We start from the raw sequence: 16,922 nt of genomic DNA, 5'->3' as shown, positions 1-16,922 counted from the left end.
ATGAAGCTAACAAGGCTGTGCCTCCTTAAGTGGCTCCTCCAACCTGAATCATAATAGACCCCATCAGAGCAGTATGGACTGTTGGTTAAACACTTCATTAAGGAATAGCGAGAGGTAGGTTATTCATCATGTGCAGCTGTCCTGCTCTCCAGGATCAATGCTGCACACGGGGTGAGGGTAAACTCCTGGAGAAGCTCCTGACAAAAAGCCCACTTAAACATGCTTGCAAAAAGATTTACAGAGCAAATTAATTGCGCTAGTTGAATTATTTGGATTTTGTTTTTTAATTTCAAAACCAAATGCTGCGTAGATACCCTGGTGACCCTGAGGCAGCAATGCTGCCAGCTCTACCAGAAAGCAGGGCTGCTGTGACAACATCCCATCACTCTGCCACCTATCAGCTGTTGGTGTTTAGCCCAGCTGCATTCCCAATTGACATCTCCATTACCAGCATGCCCATGGTTATGCTGGTGCGTTTCTTGGACTGACTCAGGGCATCTGCTTGCTGTTCTCAGCTCTGCTGCTTTCTCTCACTGTGCAATAAAGCAAATTATTCAGAGCAGAAGTGATCTCTTATTCCAGTTGTCTTCATGTTTTGGTGCCTATTCTGTGCCTTTGTGTGCTGCACTGCCTATACAGAGTCTGGTAAGGGTAATTTACACCTGCAGAATACAGACTCAGCCCCAGAGCTCTCCAGGACCTCACTCTACGCAATGTTTTTTAATGACTCAGGAACTTCTTTTTAGAGCTGCCTGCCGTCATGCCTCAGCATCTCCATGCCTACACATGCTCACAGGGCTATTACTCACTGCATATAGTACTGGACTGCCACATTTCATATCACAGAAGACCTATGGGATATCACAGCATGGAGAGAAGGTTTCTCTTCACACAGCAGGTTGAGGCCATATCCACACCACTCTGGCACTCCAGATCCTTCCCTGCTTAGTACAAGGCAAGTGAGCTGTACACAACGCTTTGATGCCCTCTCTCTTTCCATGCCTCCACTTCAGTGTTCCCTGTGCCTCATTCAGGCAAACCTGAAATTCAAAATGGCCAAATTCAGCCAAGTTTCCATTCGAAACAGCACCTTGTTCCATACACACCTGCAAAGCATGGGGAAGCCATCAATCCCTGCCCTAGTGTGCTGAGACCAGCTACATGGCCACAGTGCTACTCCCCTCTCCCACAGCCACAGTGACATTTTGCTCTGCAGTGCTGAGGATGTTTAGGAGTGCCCAACCATAGGGCAATTAATTAATACAAGTAATCACATTAACTGCAACCTGAACACAACTCTTAACACATTGGTGTTAGAGATATGCTTGTCCAGGACATAGCTGCAGCACCTAGCCCTTGAGATCCCTGCATGCTCTCTGCCTGTTAAGAGTCAGGTGGTGTCATTCCTAGAAGGTGAATAAATTACTATTGCAAATTACTCTGATGAAGTGGCTTTTATTAGAAAGCCAGACACAAAGGGAGCTTGCTGATTGGCTAACAGTGATGTCATACCAGGCACAGCACTCAAATGCACAGATACGAATTTTCTCTTCTATGTTTTGTGGGCAATTTTCATTTTATACTGGCAATAAAGCTTTACCAGCAAAGCCTCTCACCCTGCGAGTGTGACGGGGGGTCTGTACTCTTCAAGTGGCTGACGAAAGCAAAGTGGCCTTTGTTTCTGTATCTTCCAATGAACCTAAGGCTAACACTTTTCACCCACAAAGGCTCTGTGTTTTATTGCTCTATTAAATCCCATTGCTCTATTTTCCTAGGGGGGTAGCAGAGAAATTGGCATTTTTTTGGCTTGCATGAACCTAAAATCATTCTGTTCACAAAGATTTTGCTATTTACAAACCAAAGCTTAAAGTGCAGGCAACGTAACAGCCCGGCTACCATTCCAATCTTCTGTAAAAGGCAACAACGCCACAACAAACTCCCAACAAATTAATTTGCAAGTTTCACATATTGGTTTTTCCTCTCTGCTAAACAATTGTGAAATTCTGTGTGCTCTGTCAGCGAGGCAAACTCAGTGACCAGACCACTTTGTGCTTTGTGTTCCTGCTGTTTCCTCTGCCCGTTACGTACCACTGAGGTGTAAATTCGGCCAGGCAGGACAAGCTGAACAGCTCCAGCACTGCGAACAAGCTCCTGCTTGTGCTGGACAAACACTGCAATCTCCTCTATCACACAGCACAGATCCTGCACAGCCTGTGCATTCTTCTTGAGTAATGATTCAAAAGTCATTTGTGCTACGAGGGCACGAAACAAAACACATCTATCATTTGGAAGCTGCAGAACATCCTGGAAACCCCCAGATAGTCAGACAGATGAAACTGGGCACTGAGGACTGCTGGAGAGCTCAAGCATTTGCTGCTCCCAGTCCTGAGGTCATGACTCTGCATCATCATCAACTTTGTTTTCTACCAGGGGGCTGGAAGCCAGAAAACATCATCTCTTATCACCTGAAGATTTGCTGAGATGCCTGCCCTTTCTGAATAACAACATCTGCCCTCAGACTCTTCAGGGCTGGATCTGAGGCCATTTGAAGTCCTGAGGGTAAAGGTGCAAGGGATGTGTTTCAGGGAAAGAGAGGCAGTGACAGCCTGCCTCTGAATCAGAGATGGGGGAAAAAAGGAAAAAAAAAAAAGGAGAAAATGCTGTCTGGTTAAGACACATGGTCAGCATCAGCAAAAAAGGTCGTGGCTCTCTTGCTTTAAGGCCTGGCACAGATTCAAATTACCCTTTTTTGATCTGACCTCCTTTTCTGTCCAAGGAAGACAGCAAAGAAGAAGGAGTCATGAATCCTGGATCCGGTCCCTGCTTCACCACTGCATGGCTTGGCTTCACACCCCTCTTCACTTTTACCACTCTGTGCTCTGAGAAGAGAATTACTAAATGCATCAGAAGGATCTTAAGTAAAACAGTTCTACCATTCTTAAGAATTTTATTATAGCATCTTTGACACTCTGGCTTGGGCCACCACAAACCAGAGCCAGGAAGCCCAGAACAGTCTTCAGATACCGAATTACCATTCAGAACCAGATCAAATTCCAAAACCACAACCTCTGGCCAAAAGAAGCAGCCTCTGCAGAGCACGACACACCCACGCAGATGGCGCAGACATCAGAGCGATGGTGCTGGGCCCAACTCTGCTTCTCAGAGTAATACCCTAGCTCACACCTTTGGTTTCAGTTGCATTATTCCCCCAAATGAAGCAGCCAGGCTCTAGAGAAGACCACGGTGCCACCTACTTAGCACCTGCCTTACAACAAGAGGTCGTGCATCGCTTAGCTTTGTAATGAAGTTGTTTTTGATGTATCAGTCAGCCCCTCCCTCTCACTCGAGGCCAGTATTAGAATCACGTCTGGATTATAGCACATAGTAAGCTGTTCTGGGGCGATATGAATCAAAGCCCTGAAAGTGGGATTCCGTTTAATTAATCGTGGCTGACAGACGAAGGTATTGATCGCAGATTGAAAGGTTCAGGATTGGCCTGGAGGACAATGATCGCAGGGCACACTGCGTTAGGGGGTGTTTCTGAATTCTGAGTGATGTGGGAGGGAAGCAGGGAGGAAATAAGTGAATAACTGCAGCTAATTAAAACTTGTGTGAGCATCCCAAAATTAGGCTGACTAACCAACCACCGCCAACAGCCTAAACCAAAAGAAAAAGGAAATAACCGCCCAGGATGACAAAGGGACGCTTTTGCCTCCACCGAGCTTCTTCCTGCACAGATGGGACAGCAAATCCGCCAATGGGGCAACGCGGCGCTGCCCCGGGGGATCGGCCAGGCGACTGCTGTCGCTACAGGGATAATGAAAGGTATGCAGGCCAGCAGAGAGGGCAGATGGAGGCAAAGCTGCAGCTAGCAATCTGTGCACGCACAGCGACCAACCCACTGCTCCCTGTCCACGGGATCCCCATAATCTCCCAAGGCAGACCTGCTGTTACAAACGCTCTCATCACTAACGCAGCAGGGGCGGCTAAGCAGAGAGAGTGAATGATCTAGCAGGGGGTTAATAAAAGGACTGACGCAGAACAAAAAAGCCTGTCAGTCGCTATACGATGTGCTCTCCACCCCCAGGAAATTAAAAATTGTAGCCTGCGGTGTATGCTGTTTCCTCAGCAGGACTGGACGGGGCAGTGGGACAAGGAAGGGAAGGATGGGAAGGGGGGGAAGGGGGGGCTGGGAATCAAATCTTTTTTACATCTGTCGCTTACGATGCTATATACTAAGCACTGTTTTTCTGAAGGGCCGGTATACCTTGTCTCTCAAAACCCGAAGAGTCCAAGCCACTTTTCTGCGTGTTGCTGCCAGCAGCTCATCCCAGAGTCAACTAGACCTTGCCAGGCTGCTCTGCCTGAAACCAAAGTCCATGCTAGCATGTTTCCATGGAAATGGGAGAGAACAAATGCCTGTGACATGATACCCCTTTTCTCATGTAGATTTGGACCATTTCTAGCATTCTTTCCTACCAAAAACCTTCAGGCCTGGATGTTTCTCAGGAAAAACTGATGCAGAAGGAGAAGGAAAAAACAACTGATCATATGAACCAAAACCCACCAGCTTTTCCGGTGAGCAGCAACTGACCTCTAAAGCACATTAATCCACCAGAAACACCCTCCAAGGCAAACAGAGCCCTCTGCCCATCACAGTTCAGAAATTCACTGGCTCCCTGTTTTGTACAGGTGGGTAGCAACGAGCTCTTCCCTCCCCTCTTTAGGTTGTTCGGTGTAAAGCTGCCCCGAGAAGGAAGAAATCTCGGAGCTCCAAGGTGAACCCCGCTGCTGTTTTGTGCCCGTCATCGTCTGCGCTGCGCGGCACATTATCTGCAAGCTCTGCAGGCACGCATTTCTGCCCGGCTGCGCAGCACGGGCCCGCAGCGCCCTCTCCTGCAGGTCAGCCCGCCGCAGCTCCGTGCCGCACAGCCAGGCGGGCACCGCTGTGCCACCAAAGCGCTCGCAGCCCGACGCCCCGCTTGCTGTCGGGGTGCTGTCCTGCTCCCAGCTTCCTGCCCGGCACAGAGCAGCCGATGCGCAGAGTTGGCGTTTCGCAGAGGCCGATCCCTGCGGCACTCAGGATTTCTAACAATTACTTCTCAGCACCTTGAGCCAAGGCCTGCGACTTTTTGCCAAGCGAAGGCACAAATCCTTGCCCGCACGCTTTCTACCAACTGCTGGGCACCCCAGATAAAGGTGAGTTCTGTTCATAGAGGCTTGCTGGGGGCTTGAGCCTGGCATCAGAGGAGCGTGGAGTGCTCATCACCCCAGGTCTGACTGCACTTCACATCATACTGCACAGCTGAAATAACTCACCAGTCTGTTCTTACATCACTGCCACAGAGCATTTCCCAAGCCTCGCGCACCAGGAGCATCCCAGCAGCTGGCTCCTGCCATCCCCATGCCCAGCCTGTCCTGGGAGGGGGGCTTAGGAGAAGATATGCAAAAGATCTCGTACAGAGCCAAAGGTAAAATGATGACATGTTTTATTTCAGTAGGAGGTTGCTTGGTTGGTCTGGAATTATCATTTTAAAGGACAAGTGCTGGAAGCCAAGGGTATGAATAAAAGAGCTTTATGAATGTAGATACATTGCATGGATGGAATAAATAAAGCTCATCTACAGTTGCCATTTTACCTTCCCAGTGGGTGAAGGTGAGGTGCCCTGCTTCTAGGAGATGCAGAACAGCATCAGACCTCCTCCTTAGGCACAACGACGTTGGACACAAAGCACTGGCTGAGATGTCAGGCCTAGAAGAAGCAAGCTTGGTGCTTCCATGCTCTAAGGCATCATTCCTGATAGAACTTAGCTTTCCTTCACAAGGAACAACACTTCCAAGAAGCAATGTCTTTCTGGCTGGCACAATAAGAAAAAAAGCAAAACAAACATAGAAACAAAGTAGAAATATTTCTCTTCTTCCTCCCTGCAAGGGACTGCAGAAGGTCCCCAGTTCCACCCCAGCACAGCCAAACCATTTCATGCATCACCAGCCTTGTTTCACACATTACTTTAGCTCAGCATACTTGGCACAAGCACAGCTTTTGCTGTGCTGAGGAAGACTGCTCCTTCCTTCCTTACCACTATGAGAAATCCTGTGCACACTGTGGGAGGCTAGATGTGGGTGTGTGCAAGCCAGTCTGAAGATGACAGGCTGGCTGGTTGTAATAGGGCTGAGAGTCTTTTCCAAAACCTACGGCAAGCTGGTAGGCCTACGTTCCTTCTGTGTGCTGCTGATCAAGCCCCAGGAGGCTGCATATTTCACTGTCCTCCAAGTCTCATTCATCTCACACTTGCAGCGAGTGTATGTATTTGTGGTTACAGTGAAATATATGACTCTACTGCTAGGCTATACGAACAAGAATTTATCTGCTCCACAGATTCTGCTGGCTTCCAAGCGTGTGATTTGTCCTGAAAAAAAAAAAAACAGTCTAACACTGACAGGATCTCCTGGTGGTAGTTCCAGGTGGTCTTTTGTGTGCTGGAGATAGAAGGTTTTGTTTTTCCTTTGTCCTTTTCCGCTTTTTGTTAGTCCCTCCTCCACTGCTGGCTGTGGTAATACAGAGAGGATAAGCCTCAGGGCACACAGATACCAAAAAGTCATTAAATTCTTCTTGGTGTGCTCCAGGGGAACAGGAACAGGTCAACTCCACACTGCCCAAAGGTGAGGTCCACGTGCCCTTGACTACTGCTGAACATACACATATATAACTGCACCCTGACATCAAACATTGTGCCAGGCTGGCATGTCGAGCTCTGACGGTCCTGAAGGCTTCCCCTGGATTCACTGTAAGACATGCAGAGTCTGCACAGTCATGCAGAGCTCCAGCTTTCCAGTACTGAAGTTTACAGTTGATTTCTCTTGAGTAACTGCAGATGAAAATCAAAAGGCATAGAACTGGCAAAAGGAATCTTAAAAAATATATATATTTTCTGCTTTAGGTAGTGAACAGAGGGGCAGATCTAGAATCACTGGGTGTAGTTAGTCCTGCCTGAGACACAAAAGTTTTTGCCTTGCTTGTCCTTCTGAATCTTTCCCCTTCTCTAAAACACCTGTCTTCTGCCATGCAACTCCCAGGTCAGCACTTCCTGGGGCTCACACTATATTAAGCACTTGCAGACAGTAAATGGGACTTCTCTGGTGTCCCATAATCTTGACAGAGTATCAAATATTTGCAATTAAAGAGCTGCCTTGCCCAATTTCTCAGATATCTTCTAATTGCACCCAAAATGGGCACACTGCCTGGCTGATGCTGTTGTCTTCTGCATTTTCTTATGCTCAGAAGAAATACCTCATTTTATTGTTGCCTTGCTATATTTATGATCTGAAAAGTTGCCCAGGGTCCCAACTGGGCACACTTTTGCCCTTTTCTTGTCTTACAGATGAAAACTGCAGCATGCAGTTTCAGCAAAATAAGCTAAAGACATTTTGAGGGCACTAACAGCAGCATTTTACAACCGCTCTGTGGGGATTTGCTCTCCTTTTAGTTGGAAGACCTTCTGTCCCTGAAATACAGCTTGAACTTTTCACATGAGACTGACAATTGCTAAACATTCCTGTGCTATTTAGAGGCATCTTAGCTCTGTTGATAGTGGTGACATTAAAAGGAAAGGCATCGCTGTCCTGCCACTGCATTTACTGGCAGCAGATGACACAGTCACCCTCAGTTCATGAAGGGATAAGATCAGCTGTGGGTTAGGTGCATCATCTTGATGTAGAAGGCTCCAAAACAGCTTTCTTTGATAGATCTAATTAAAGATTTGCCAATATTTAAGTTATTTGGAGGAAATATGGAGTTTACATATCCTAACAGTCCCTGAGCTGGCTTGTTATCAGTGGGCAGACAGCTCACCACTTCCCAAGGTGAAGTCATGACCTCGGGAAGCCAGCAGGTGTCTGCCGCATGCTACTATAGCAAACTACACTTTCATTTCAGGTTTATTCTCCCAACTCTTGTTAGCAGACTAATGAGTTTATGATTATGATCTGCCACAGCTTTTGTCCTTAATATGTATCTGCACCTGCCTGCAGAACATCCCTGGATACAACACTGAGTCCCACCTGCTACCATGAGCAGCACAGGGCGCGCCGCTGCTACTTTCTGCTCCAAAACTCATGAGTTATTTCTATCCAAACATGCACGATACTAAGAATGTGACAGTCTATGTTTAAACCATGCTAGAGAGCCAGCTGGGAAGTGGGTGGAAATGAATCTTTTGTCAAATCACTAAATTCCATTTTCTCCAAATTAATTAATTCACAAAGAACACAGCCCTTCATGGATTTCACAGTTAAAAACAAAGCCACTCTCTCCTCCCCCTACGTTATCTGTCAGTTGTGCCACAAAGAACAAAAGAGCTCCGTTCTTCCTCATTTGATCACATCACTGTGGAGGGGGGAAAAAAAAAAAAAAAAGCCTGTCTTGGCTTTCAATTTACTTGAGGTTCTGAGCTGCCCCACATTGGCTTTTCTACACTGACATCCAAACATTTGTTTCTGCCTGCTGCTTGGAGCTGACCTACAAGGTTGTGACCCAGCCCCCAGGGAGCAGCCAGAAGCCCCACGGCAGGCCTGGCACTCAAGGCACGCCCCGGTTCTATTTTCAGATCGAATTTACCTCAGTTTGTATTAAATGCCAGGTGTCTGTTTGATGTCTCTGCTGCGGTGGCAACTCTCAGATCACATTTGGTTTCCCGTGGACAAAATCCAAGAGTGACGGATGGCTGGATGGGTGCCCGGCTGAAAGCTCAAGAGCCTACCAGCAAGAAGCATTGCAGCACCTGTGACTTCAGCTGAACAGAAAAAAATAACGTGCAGTGCCACTGAAAATCCAGCTGCCCGCAGGGTCCTGCTCCTCACCTGCCTCACCTACCTGGGTAACTTGCTAACCTGATCAAGTGCTTAGTGCATCACCGTGCCCTTTTGTAGTTGTGTCCCAAGCAGCTGTCCAGAGCTGTCCTTTTCACCTTCAGCTGCTTACTGAATGCTAAATCAAGTAGTAGACCCCACAGTTATCAGCTCCTTTCCCCTAAGAGGGCTCTGTTGGGATTGGGATTTCTGACACCTCTCCTTGTTTGACATCTCAGGCCTTCACTTGAAGAGAAGCCCATGCTCAGTAACATCTCAGCACTCCACAGCAAAACACAGCACTGCCACGGCACGTCACACTGCACATCCACAGCACCCACTATCTCCTCTCTGACAGTGGTGAATAGTGTGATGCCTGGGAAAGAGACGGAGAGCAATCATTCACTGGTCACCCTCCAGACAGATGGCTTCATAACCCTCCATAACATTTCTCTGCAGCATCTCTGCTTGATACTGAAGCATGCCATTAGTTCAGCTTCTGTACAGAAGCTGGTCTGGATCATCCTTATTGCTCTTCTCTGAAGATTTTTTTTTTTTTAATATAAAACTTTTTTTTGAGACTAATGGGCAACCAGAACTACTCTTGTGGCCCATGTTCAGCTAAAAAGAGTGTTTTGTCCAAGCAGAATTAGCAGCTGTCTTTGGAGCAAATGACAGCCAGGTCTAATCACTTTCCTTCAGAGACACAAGATGGACCCACTCACTGTTAAGGTCTTCTGCATGCTTGATATTTCAGCTGGAGTTGAAGTATGAAACAATAAAGTGACACACTAATCTGCTTTGACAACACAATGAATACATCAGCTGTTATGTCTGAAATAAGGTAGAAAAGGATCACTTTGCTTTCTTCTTCATAGCTGTAAACATGAAGGAGGGAGAGTCTTTCTCTCTTCAGCAAGGTGCTGTCAGTGCTTTCTCTCCTCTGTTAGCCCACCTGCCCTCTGGGCCTTGTCTCCCAGAGCACCACCAAGTGGGCCTTCAATGCTATGAGCCGAACAGCCAGGCGTGCTTTGCTCTAAGTTGGTGAGAAGAGCCCAACCACCTACGTTAGCCTGAAGACACTGCAAAATAGCTTTCATGAAGAATCATCTCTGAGTTCATAACATGAATACAACAGCATAAAATAACGTGCAGGCTTTTGAAAGAATCTCTCTGGAATCTACGGGTCAGTCAGCCATATGGCCACAAAGCATTTCGCTGGGAATTTACCTGACTCTCAGTTCAAGCTCCTTGGTTAGCTACGTCTCCTTGTCACACACGTCACCTAGCCTAGGGGCAGCACACCCTCACAGGAGCTGCAGGTGCCTCAGAACTACAAAGGGAAAATGAATTTCATGCTCACAGTGTTTCAATAATATCTGCATGGTAGCATAAGTCAGAACAGACATCAAACAGTATTTACAATAGCATAGGTTTTGTTCTGGATTTCTGTGATTGAGTTAGTATTATTCCTAGTGCATAAGAAACTACTTGCTTTGAAATCTGTTCAACCCATTCCCCATATAATCAGTCTCAACTCCCTCTTGCTCCTCTGTCTCCTTTTTGTTTTATAGAACATTTTCTGAGTGTTTCACACGCACATCACTTTACTCAGCCACATTTCTTCTGGAGAAGCTTCCACTTCTCCAAGTGTTGCCTGCCCTCCTCTGCCGATTAGCAGAGCAGAAGCAGCTGCCCTCCTCTGCCGATTAAGACATCTGTTTTCACTATCATTGGACCATCTTACACCAAGCCCTCCACACCTTACACAGAAGGAAAATACCACCACAACTTTGTTAAAGCAAGTACTGTTGCTAAAACCTCTGCAGACAGATCTGTAGAAGACAGTTTTGCTGGACCCCAGCGTTTGAGAGTTGAGTCAGTTAATATATATGACATGGGGACGCATACGAGTAGTTTACAATATGAACTATGAAATATACAAATAGTTTTGGCAGTCTCGCTGGTGAAATTTTCCATCAGCTGCCTCTCAGTAGACCAATACACAAATTTATTGCCAAACATGAATCAGGGCTTCAGTTTGCGTGTTAAACTGTGCCTAGCTCAGAACAACACAGAAGGCACATTGCATCAGTCAGCACATCGCCTGCCCGACAGAAAGCACAGCTCACTGCTGCAGCCCTCGGTCCCCATTCCTTGAGCTGCAGCACAGCCTGTGCTACACTTTACCCAATGCAATTCTACCACAGCTGTGATTAGAATGAGACACTTTTTGCTGGTAAAACTGCACAGCTCTCAGCTACAGATCATGCCTCTTCCCTCAATTATGTTCACAGAACTGTGACCCAAGTGTGCCCTACCCATTGGCAAAGTAACCTCAGCATGCCCTCGTGTACAGCTCTGCAAGTAAGCAGAACTAAGGACAGCAAACACTTGGGTCTCTCTGTTCTAGTCTATCCAGGCGTGCCTGCAGCCTTCTTCCACAGTCCTCCACCACAGCAAGAGCTTAAATTAAAGCCTAAAGGGTTGCAAATGAAAGGCTTCACAGAGATCCATTTTTTAGGAGTTTTCTTGAATGGTAATAGAAACAAGTGAATCCATTTGAGGTGTATAATTCTGCTGATGGGGTGGTACTACTCCCATCTGTTAGAGCTACACACTGATAACATTGTTTAGCAGCAGTCTGTCTGTCCTCACTGCTGCAGTGCTAGAGAGACACCAAACCTTTAAACCAACTCACTCTCGGTGACACCAGCATCATCGACATGACAGGAACAGAGTTTGTAGTGTACGTAATAAAGAATGCAAAGTGTGTTTTATAAGATACGATCCACACAATGCTCCCCAGTTGCTACGTAAATTGGATGGATCTAGTGGACTGAAGAATAATATATGAAGAAGCTTTGTTTTCAGATTTCCTTTCCCAAGACAAGATTGGGCATCTGTCATTCATCTTTTACCTCGCTGAAGAAGTTGGAATAGAATAAAGCACTTAAAGCATTGCTTTATCCTGCTCATATCAGAAGTAGATCCATCCTTTCTTCCGGGTCATTATACAGTGTCAGCACCCAACAGCTCTTGCAGGACTGTTTACAGGGCCAAGCCTGCCAGATAAAGAGGTGTTTAGCTGGCCTGTTGTTCGGCAGCTCTCAACAACTGGCAGCCCTGCTCACAGCCGGATCTGCTGCAGGGAAGGGGCCGAAGCCCTGCCAGGCATGGCAGGTGGCTGATGCCAGGCCCAAAAGCAAAGCCAGCATGCAGGCTGCATTTACAAGTAAGGACTTCAGGCACAGCTCAATTTCACACTCAGGAGCTAACATGACACACTCATCATTCACATCCGCCCATCTTTGAAAAGGAAACCTCTCCCACCTGACTCCCCTTCTTTTTGCTGTTCTACTTGACTAGCCTTCTCTATTTTCCCCTAAGCCTATCATCCCACATGCTAATACTTCCCAGGCTTCCTAACCTCCCCCTTACTTCCAGAGGATCCTTTTCCAGTTGGTGCAGCTGCACCAACTTGCAGTCTCACCAGAACAAGAACAGAATCAGAGAACCATTAGGGTAGGAACTAGGATCATCTAGTCCAGTCAGCAGCCCATCCCCTCCATGCCCAGTAAACACATCCCTAAGTGCCACATCTCCACATCTCTTGAACGCCTGCGGGGACAGTGACTCCACCACCTCCCTGGACAGCCTGCGCCACTGCAGTACCACTCCTTCAGAGAAGTTTCACCTAATACCCAACTTGAACCTCCCCTGGCACAACTTGAGGCCATTCCTTCTCATCATATCGCAGCTACTTGGGAGGAGAGGCTGACCTCCACCTCACCACAGCCTCCCTTTTAGGAGCTGTAGGAAGAGATAAGGCCTCCCCTGAGCCCCCTCCCGACTGACCCATCCCAGCTCCCTCAGCCACTCCCCATAACAGTTGTGCTCCAGACCTCTCACAGCTCTGTTGCCCTTCTCCAGACACACTCCAGGGCCTTGATGTCTTTCTTTTTGCAAGGGGCACAAAACAACACAGCACTCGTGGTGTGGCCTCCCCAGTGCTAACTACAGGGGGATGATCACCTCCCTATTCCTGCTGGCTGCACTATTTCTAAAACAAGCCACTGGCAGATATCATTGGCCTTCTTGGTCACCTGGGCACACTGCCGGCTCACGTTCAGCCGAGCATCAACCGAAACAGCTCCAGAGTCTTTTCCTCCGCACAGCTTGCCAGTCACTCTCCCCCAAGCCTGTAACAATACACAGGGGTGTTGTGACCAAAGTGCAGGACCCAGCCCTTGGTTTGTTGTAGCTCAACCCACTGGCCCATCGACGCAGCCTGTCCAGATCCTTCTGTAGGGCATTCTGGTCACAGAAGGCAATGAGGTTGGGCAAGCAGCAGCTGCCTTTCATGAACCTGAGCAGGCTGGGCCTGATCCCCTGGTTGTCCCACACCTGCAATCAAGACTTCCTCAATTTTTTCCTCACATATTCCTTGATAATTTCCTAACCCATCTTCTTCTGACGAAGAGTCAAGACTCCCTCAATTTCTGATGATCTGAATCACTTTCTCCAGTAACAGGGCAATACTTCCTGTGCATAGGCTGCCACTGCCAAGAACTCAAATTGCTCAGGGTATTCACCAGCACACTTGGTAGTTCACTCTTGCTCCAGCTCTGGGGCCTTCTGCTGGAAAGCAGGCTCATCACCACAGGGTGTGAGCCATCAGCACTACAAAACCCAGCAATTTGGCTCAAACTGAAAGCAGCACATAATTTTGGATCTGGATGTTCCCAGCTTCAGCCCTGATGCATCAGCCAAGATGGAAGCCGTTCCACCCCCCACTGCTGAGTTAAAAAAAAAAAAAATGGCAAGGCCTCCAAATAAGACAGATTTATAATCATGAGGTGGAGTGGGAAGAAAAATTCTCTGCACAGAAAGATTGCTTCTGCAACAGCGAGGCTCTTATGTGGTGGCTCAGATTCTGCAGAACACCCAAACAACTGGCATCTGACAGCTTCACACTAGCATTTCTTCCAAACTCTAATCCTGGGTACAGACAATGCTTGTCCTAATTAAGTAATTTAAATGGGGACTTGCATCTTTCCTGTGCGACTCTAGTTCTGAAGCGCTGCACTACTGATGAGTGTTTTGCAACTGCCAAGACATGAAAGCGTGCTTGTTATTAACACATCACTATATAATTAGGGGACTTAGCAGGGGGCTGGGTATTCTCATGTTCTTTTTCCTCTGGCACTGACACTGCTAGATGAAAGTCTTTAGGTACCCCGTTAGGTGACAAGTGAAAATTAGTTCTGTGGCCAAAACCAAGTAATTTGGCACAATTTAGGAGAGAGATGGTATTTTCTGCTCCAAAAGGTCCCAGAATTGGAACAGCAGGAGGTGTTACTGATCAAGATTGAGATGTGGTGGCCAAGCTGAGTGTGTGTTATGGAGCAGAGAAGCAGTGGGTGCTCAAGTCCAGGACTGAGATACGTTGGCAGAGCTGATATGGGGAATGCTGCACAATTTCTGAGCATAGCACAGTCTATTTGAATTGGAGTTCCTCTGCTCATCTGCATGGCTCACTGCAAACTTTCTTCTGAATTTTCCAGGCCATTACTAGGACCCACCCAAAAAGCCTATTTTCCACTTTTTCCTACTCCTCTAGCAGCAAGCAATCATGCTCATGTACTCTGTTACTGGCTCCCACTAAATGTCACAGGTCAAGCATCAGAAACATCCACAGTAATTCCATGAGTTTGAACAGACACACGCTCTAATGAGTTTCAAATTCGGATTAAACGAGGCCTGCAATCAAAGAGAGGAGGGTGTGGGATTTCAGGGAAAGGTTTGATCTCAGAGAACATGCAGACAACACCTGAATAATTGACTTCAGGAAGCCTAGGGAGCACAGAGACGCAGTAATATGATGGGAGTGCTGGCTGCCACAGGAGGCAACAGCACTGCAGCCATCTGCAATGCAAATCCTGCCTTGAGCACTACCTAATGTTTATTAGGTGCAGCTAAAGATTCAATCCCAGGCACTAAAGATATGCATGACCGATCCCACCAACAATAAAGGAATTCATCGTTTGAGAAAAACTCCTTCCCGCATTGTGCGCATGCCTACAGTTTAAGCTGGCCAAAGTAGGTCAAAAGGAATGAATCCATTTGAATATGTAAATTCAACTTAATAAGGAGTAAAAACAATTGCTTGCAAGTTCAAGCTACAGAAAACAGTTCTCCACAGTTCCTTTGGGAACCCAAAGCTCTGGCTTTCACCCCTCCCTGTTATTCCTCTGCTTTCCTATCCTCGCCCCCTTTCCTCTCACTTCCTGCCTAACAGGATTCTGGCAAACCCCCATGCCTCAAAACTGTGCTTGTGATCAGAAAAGCAAACTCAGTAAGGTCATTAAGAAGCTCATGCATAAAGGTTTGTGAGCACTGAGTGGCTGCTGAGAGCACATGCTCTGTGTGCAACTCTCCATAGCTAATTTTCAAAAGAAGCATTTGCCTGCTTGTTTGTCTGCCTCCTGCAGACAAAGTTCCCCCGTCACATTTTTTTTCTTCTTTTGCTAAAGGGAACAAATTCAGTTTCCAGTAACTGAAAATTGATTAAAACTGCCTTTGTTGTACACCCCCTCCAAGTCACAAGCAGCTCATACCATGAAACTGTGTCAAGAAAAGGACTTCTTACACAGAGAACTTCATATAATCAGGAAGAAGAAATGCAGAATAACTGTAGAGGTGACATTTTAACTCTTTGTTTTGAAACCTACCAACTCTTCCTGTATTAAGAAGTATTCCAGCAAAAGTTCTTAAAATCATTCTGTCACGCCTTCAAAACAACACACAAACCCAAATGAGAAATAATTAAACAGGAATTAAATTAATATTTTTCTACTCAATTCTGAGTCACTGCATGAATCCAGCAGCCCTGTACCCCTCCCCATCACCTCTAACTAAAGTTTGTGGGATGCTGGGCAGCTTAAGAGACGAGAAATAAGGTGTTGCATTTTGGTTGGGATCTGACAGTTTCACCTCTAAATTACCTTTTCCAGGCAGATCTAGATCTGCATTAGGTTAAAACAAGTATGCACCAAAACTGCTTGTTAGCTCCGTAACTGAACAGGTTCAGTAAGGGAACTTTTCTTCTTGTTGTCTTGCAGGAATCAAGATCATAAAACAAATCTTTCAGTTATCTTTGCAGCCTCTTTCAAGACCACTGACAAAACTGGTCACGGAGCTGGAATGTTTGCAGAGTTTGCAGAGACCAAATAGCAGTGGTTCCTCCCAGGCAAGTTTAATGTGGAAACTGTACCTGTTCTGGGAATAAAAAAGACTATTTTAGTCTTCAGAGAAGCAATACAGAACACAGCCTTAGCATCAGATGAAAAACTAATCACCCCAAATTGGAATCATGGCTAATTCCCTGACATACCACACTACTGGATGGGTTATCTGCTTGTTGTCCAACCCTCTGGTGGCACAGCACTAATCACGGAGTCCCTGAGCTGTGTCAGCGCTGCAGGTGCCTTATGGGCACTCTAATTATGATGTTCCGCGACAAGGCTATAAATACACAGGCTCCCACAGGTGAAGACCTGATTGCACTGAGCAGCGAGGGGCTCCTGTGGTGTTGGCTGCGTCCTCCAGCAGCACAGCATTAAGCAAAGCTGCACCTGGGGAGCCCAGGGGTATGGCAGCAAGATTTCATAGTGCATACAGCAGCAGGAAAAGGGCCAAAGTGAAAAAGAGTAAACTAGTTAAACGGAAAGTCCTACCGACAAAGCCTCAGAAGCCTTCTGCCACTCCATCTCCTTTACTGTTTGTTTTGTCAGAGTTCGAGAAAGTGACAACCATTCACAACACAGAGCTGAGTAAGCAAATTATCAGCCCTCAGCCAACGCAGCTGTCAAACTCCCGCACGTTCCGTCGCAGGCTCACAGCTGACGCTCCTGCCGCTCCAGCAGCCCGTGCCGCCCCGCTCCCCTCACAGCCCAGCTTCCAAGGTGGGCAGCGCTCCGTGCGAAGCTCGGGCAGAGCCGGGGCTGGGGGCTGAGATCGGGAGCTGCGCTACTGAGGAAAAGGCTGAAGAACACAGCAGAAATACGGCCCGT

At 47.1% G+C, this 16,922-nt stretch overlaps 1 protein-coding gene across 24 annotated transcripts in view; it reads right to left on the bottom strand.

Annotated features, from left to right (window-relative positions):
- The window catches only part of LOC109369572 (uncharacterized), a 95,091-nt gene that overhangs the window by 77,454 nt on the left and 715 nt on the right, over nt 1-16,922 (bottom strand). For 21 of the 24 annotated variants that reach the window (XR_014885767.1, XR_014885773.1, XR_004161011.2 and 18 more), the window contains exon 2: nt 15,855-16,128. The exons of 2 other annotated variants lie outside the window; for them this stretch is intronic. The gene's annotated coding sequence lies outside the window, so the exon portion shown is untranslated. The remainder of the gene's footprint in view (nt 1-15,854; nt 16,129-16,922) is intronic. One more of the 24 variants, XR_014885771.1, reaches the window with a different exon arrangement.

The sequence above is a fragment of the Meleagris gallopavo genome, chromosome 12 (genome assembly GCF_905368555.1).
Source record: "Meleagris gallopavo chromosome 12, MGAL_WU_HG_1.1, whole genome shotgun sequence".
Lineage (NCBI taxonomy): Eukaryota > Metazoa > Chordata > Aves > Galliformes > Phasianidae > Meleagris > Meleagris gallopavo.
The sequence above is the reverse complement of the archived record's forward strand: the minus strand, read 5'-3'. Positions and strand labels throughout refer to the sequence as shown.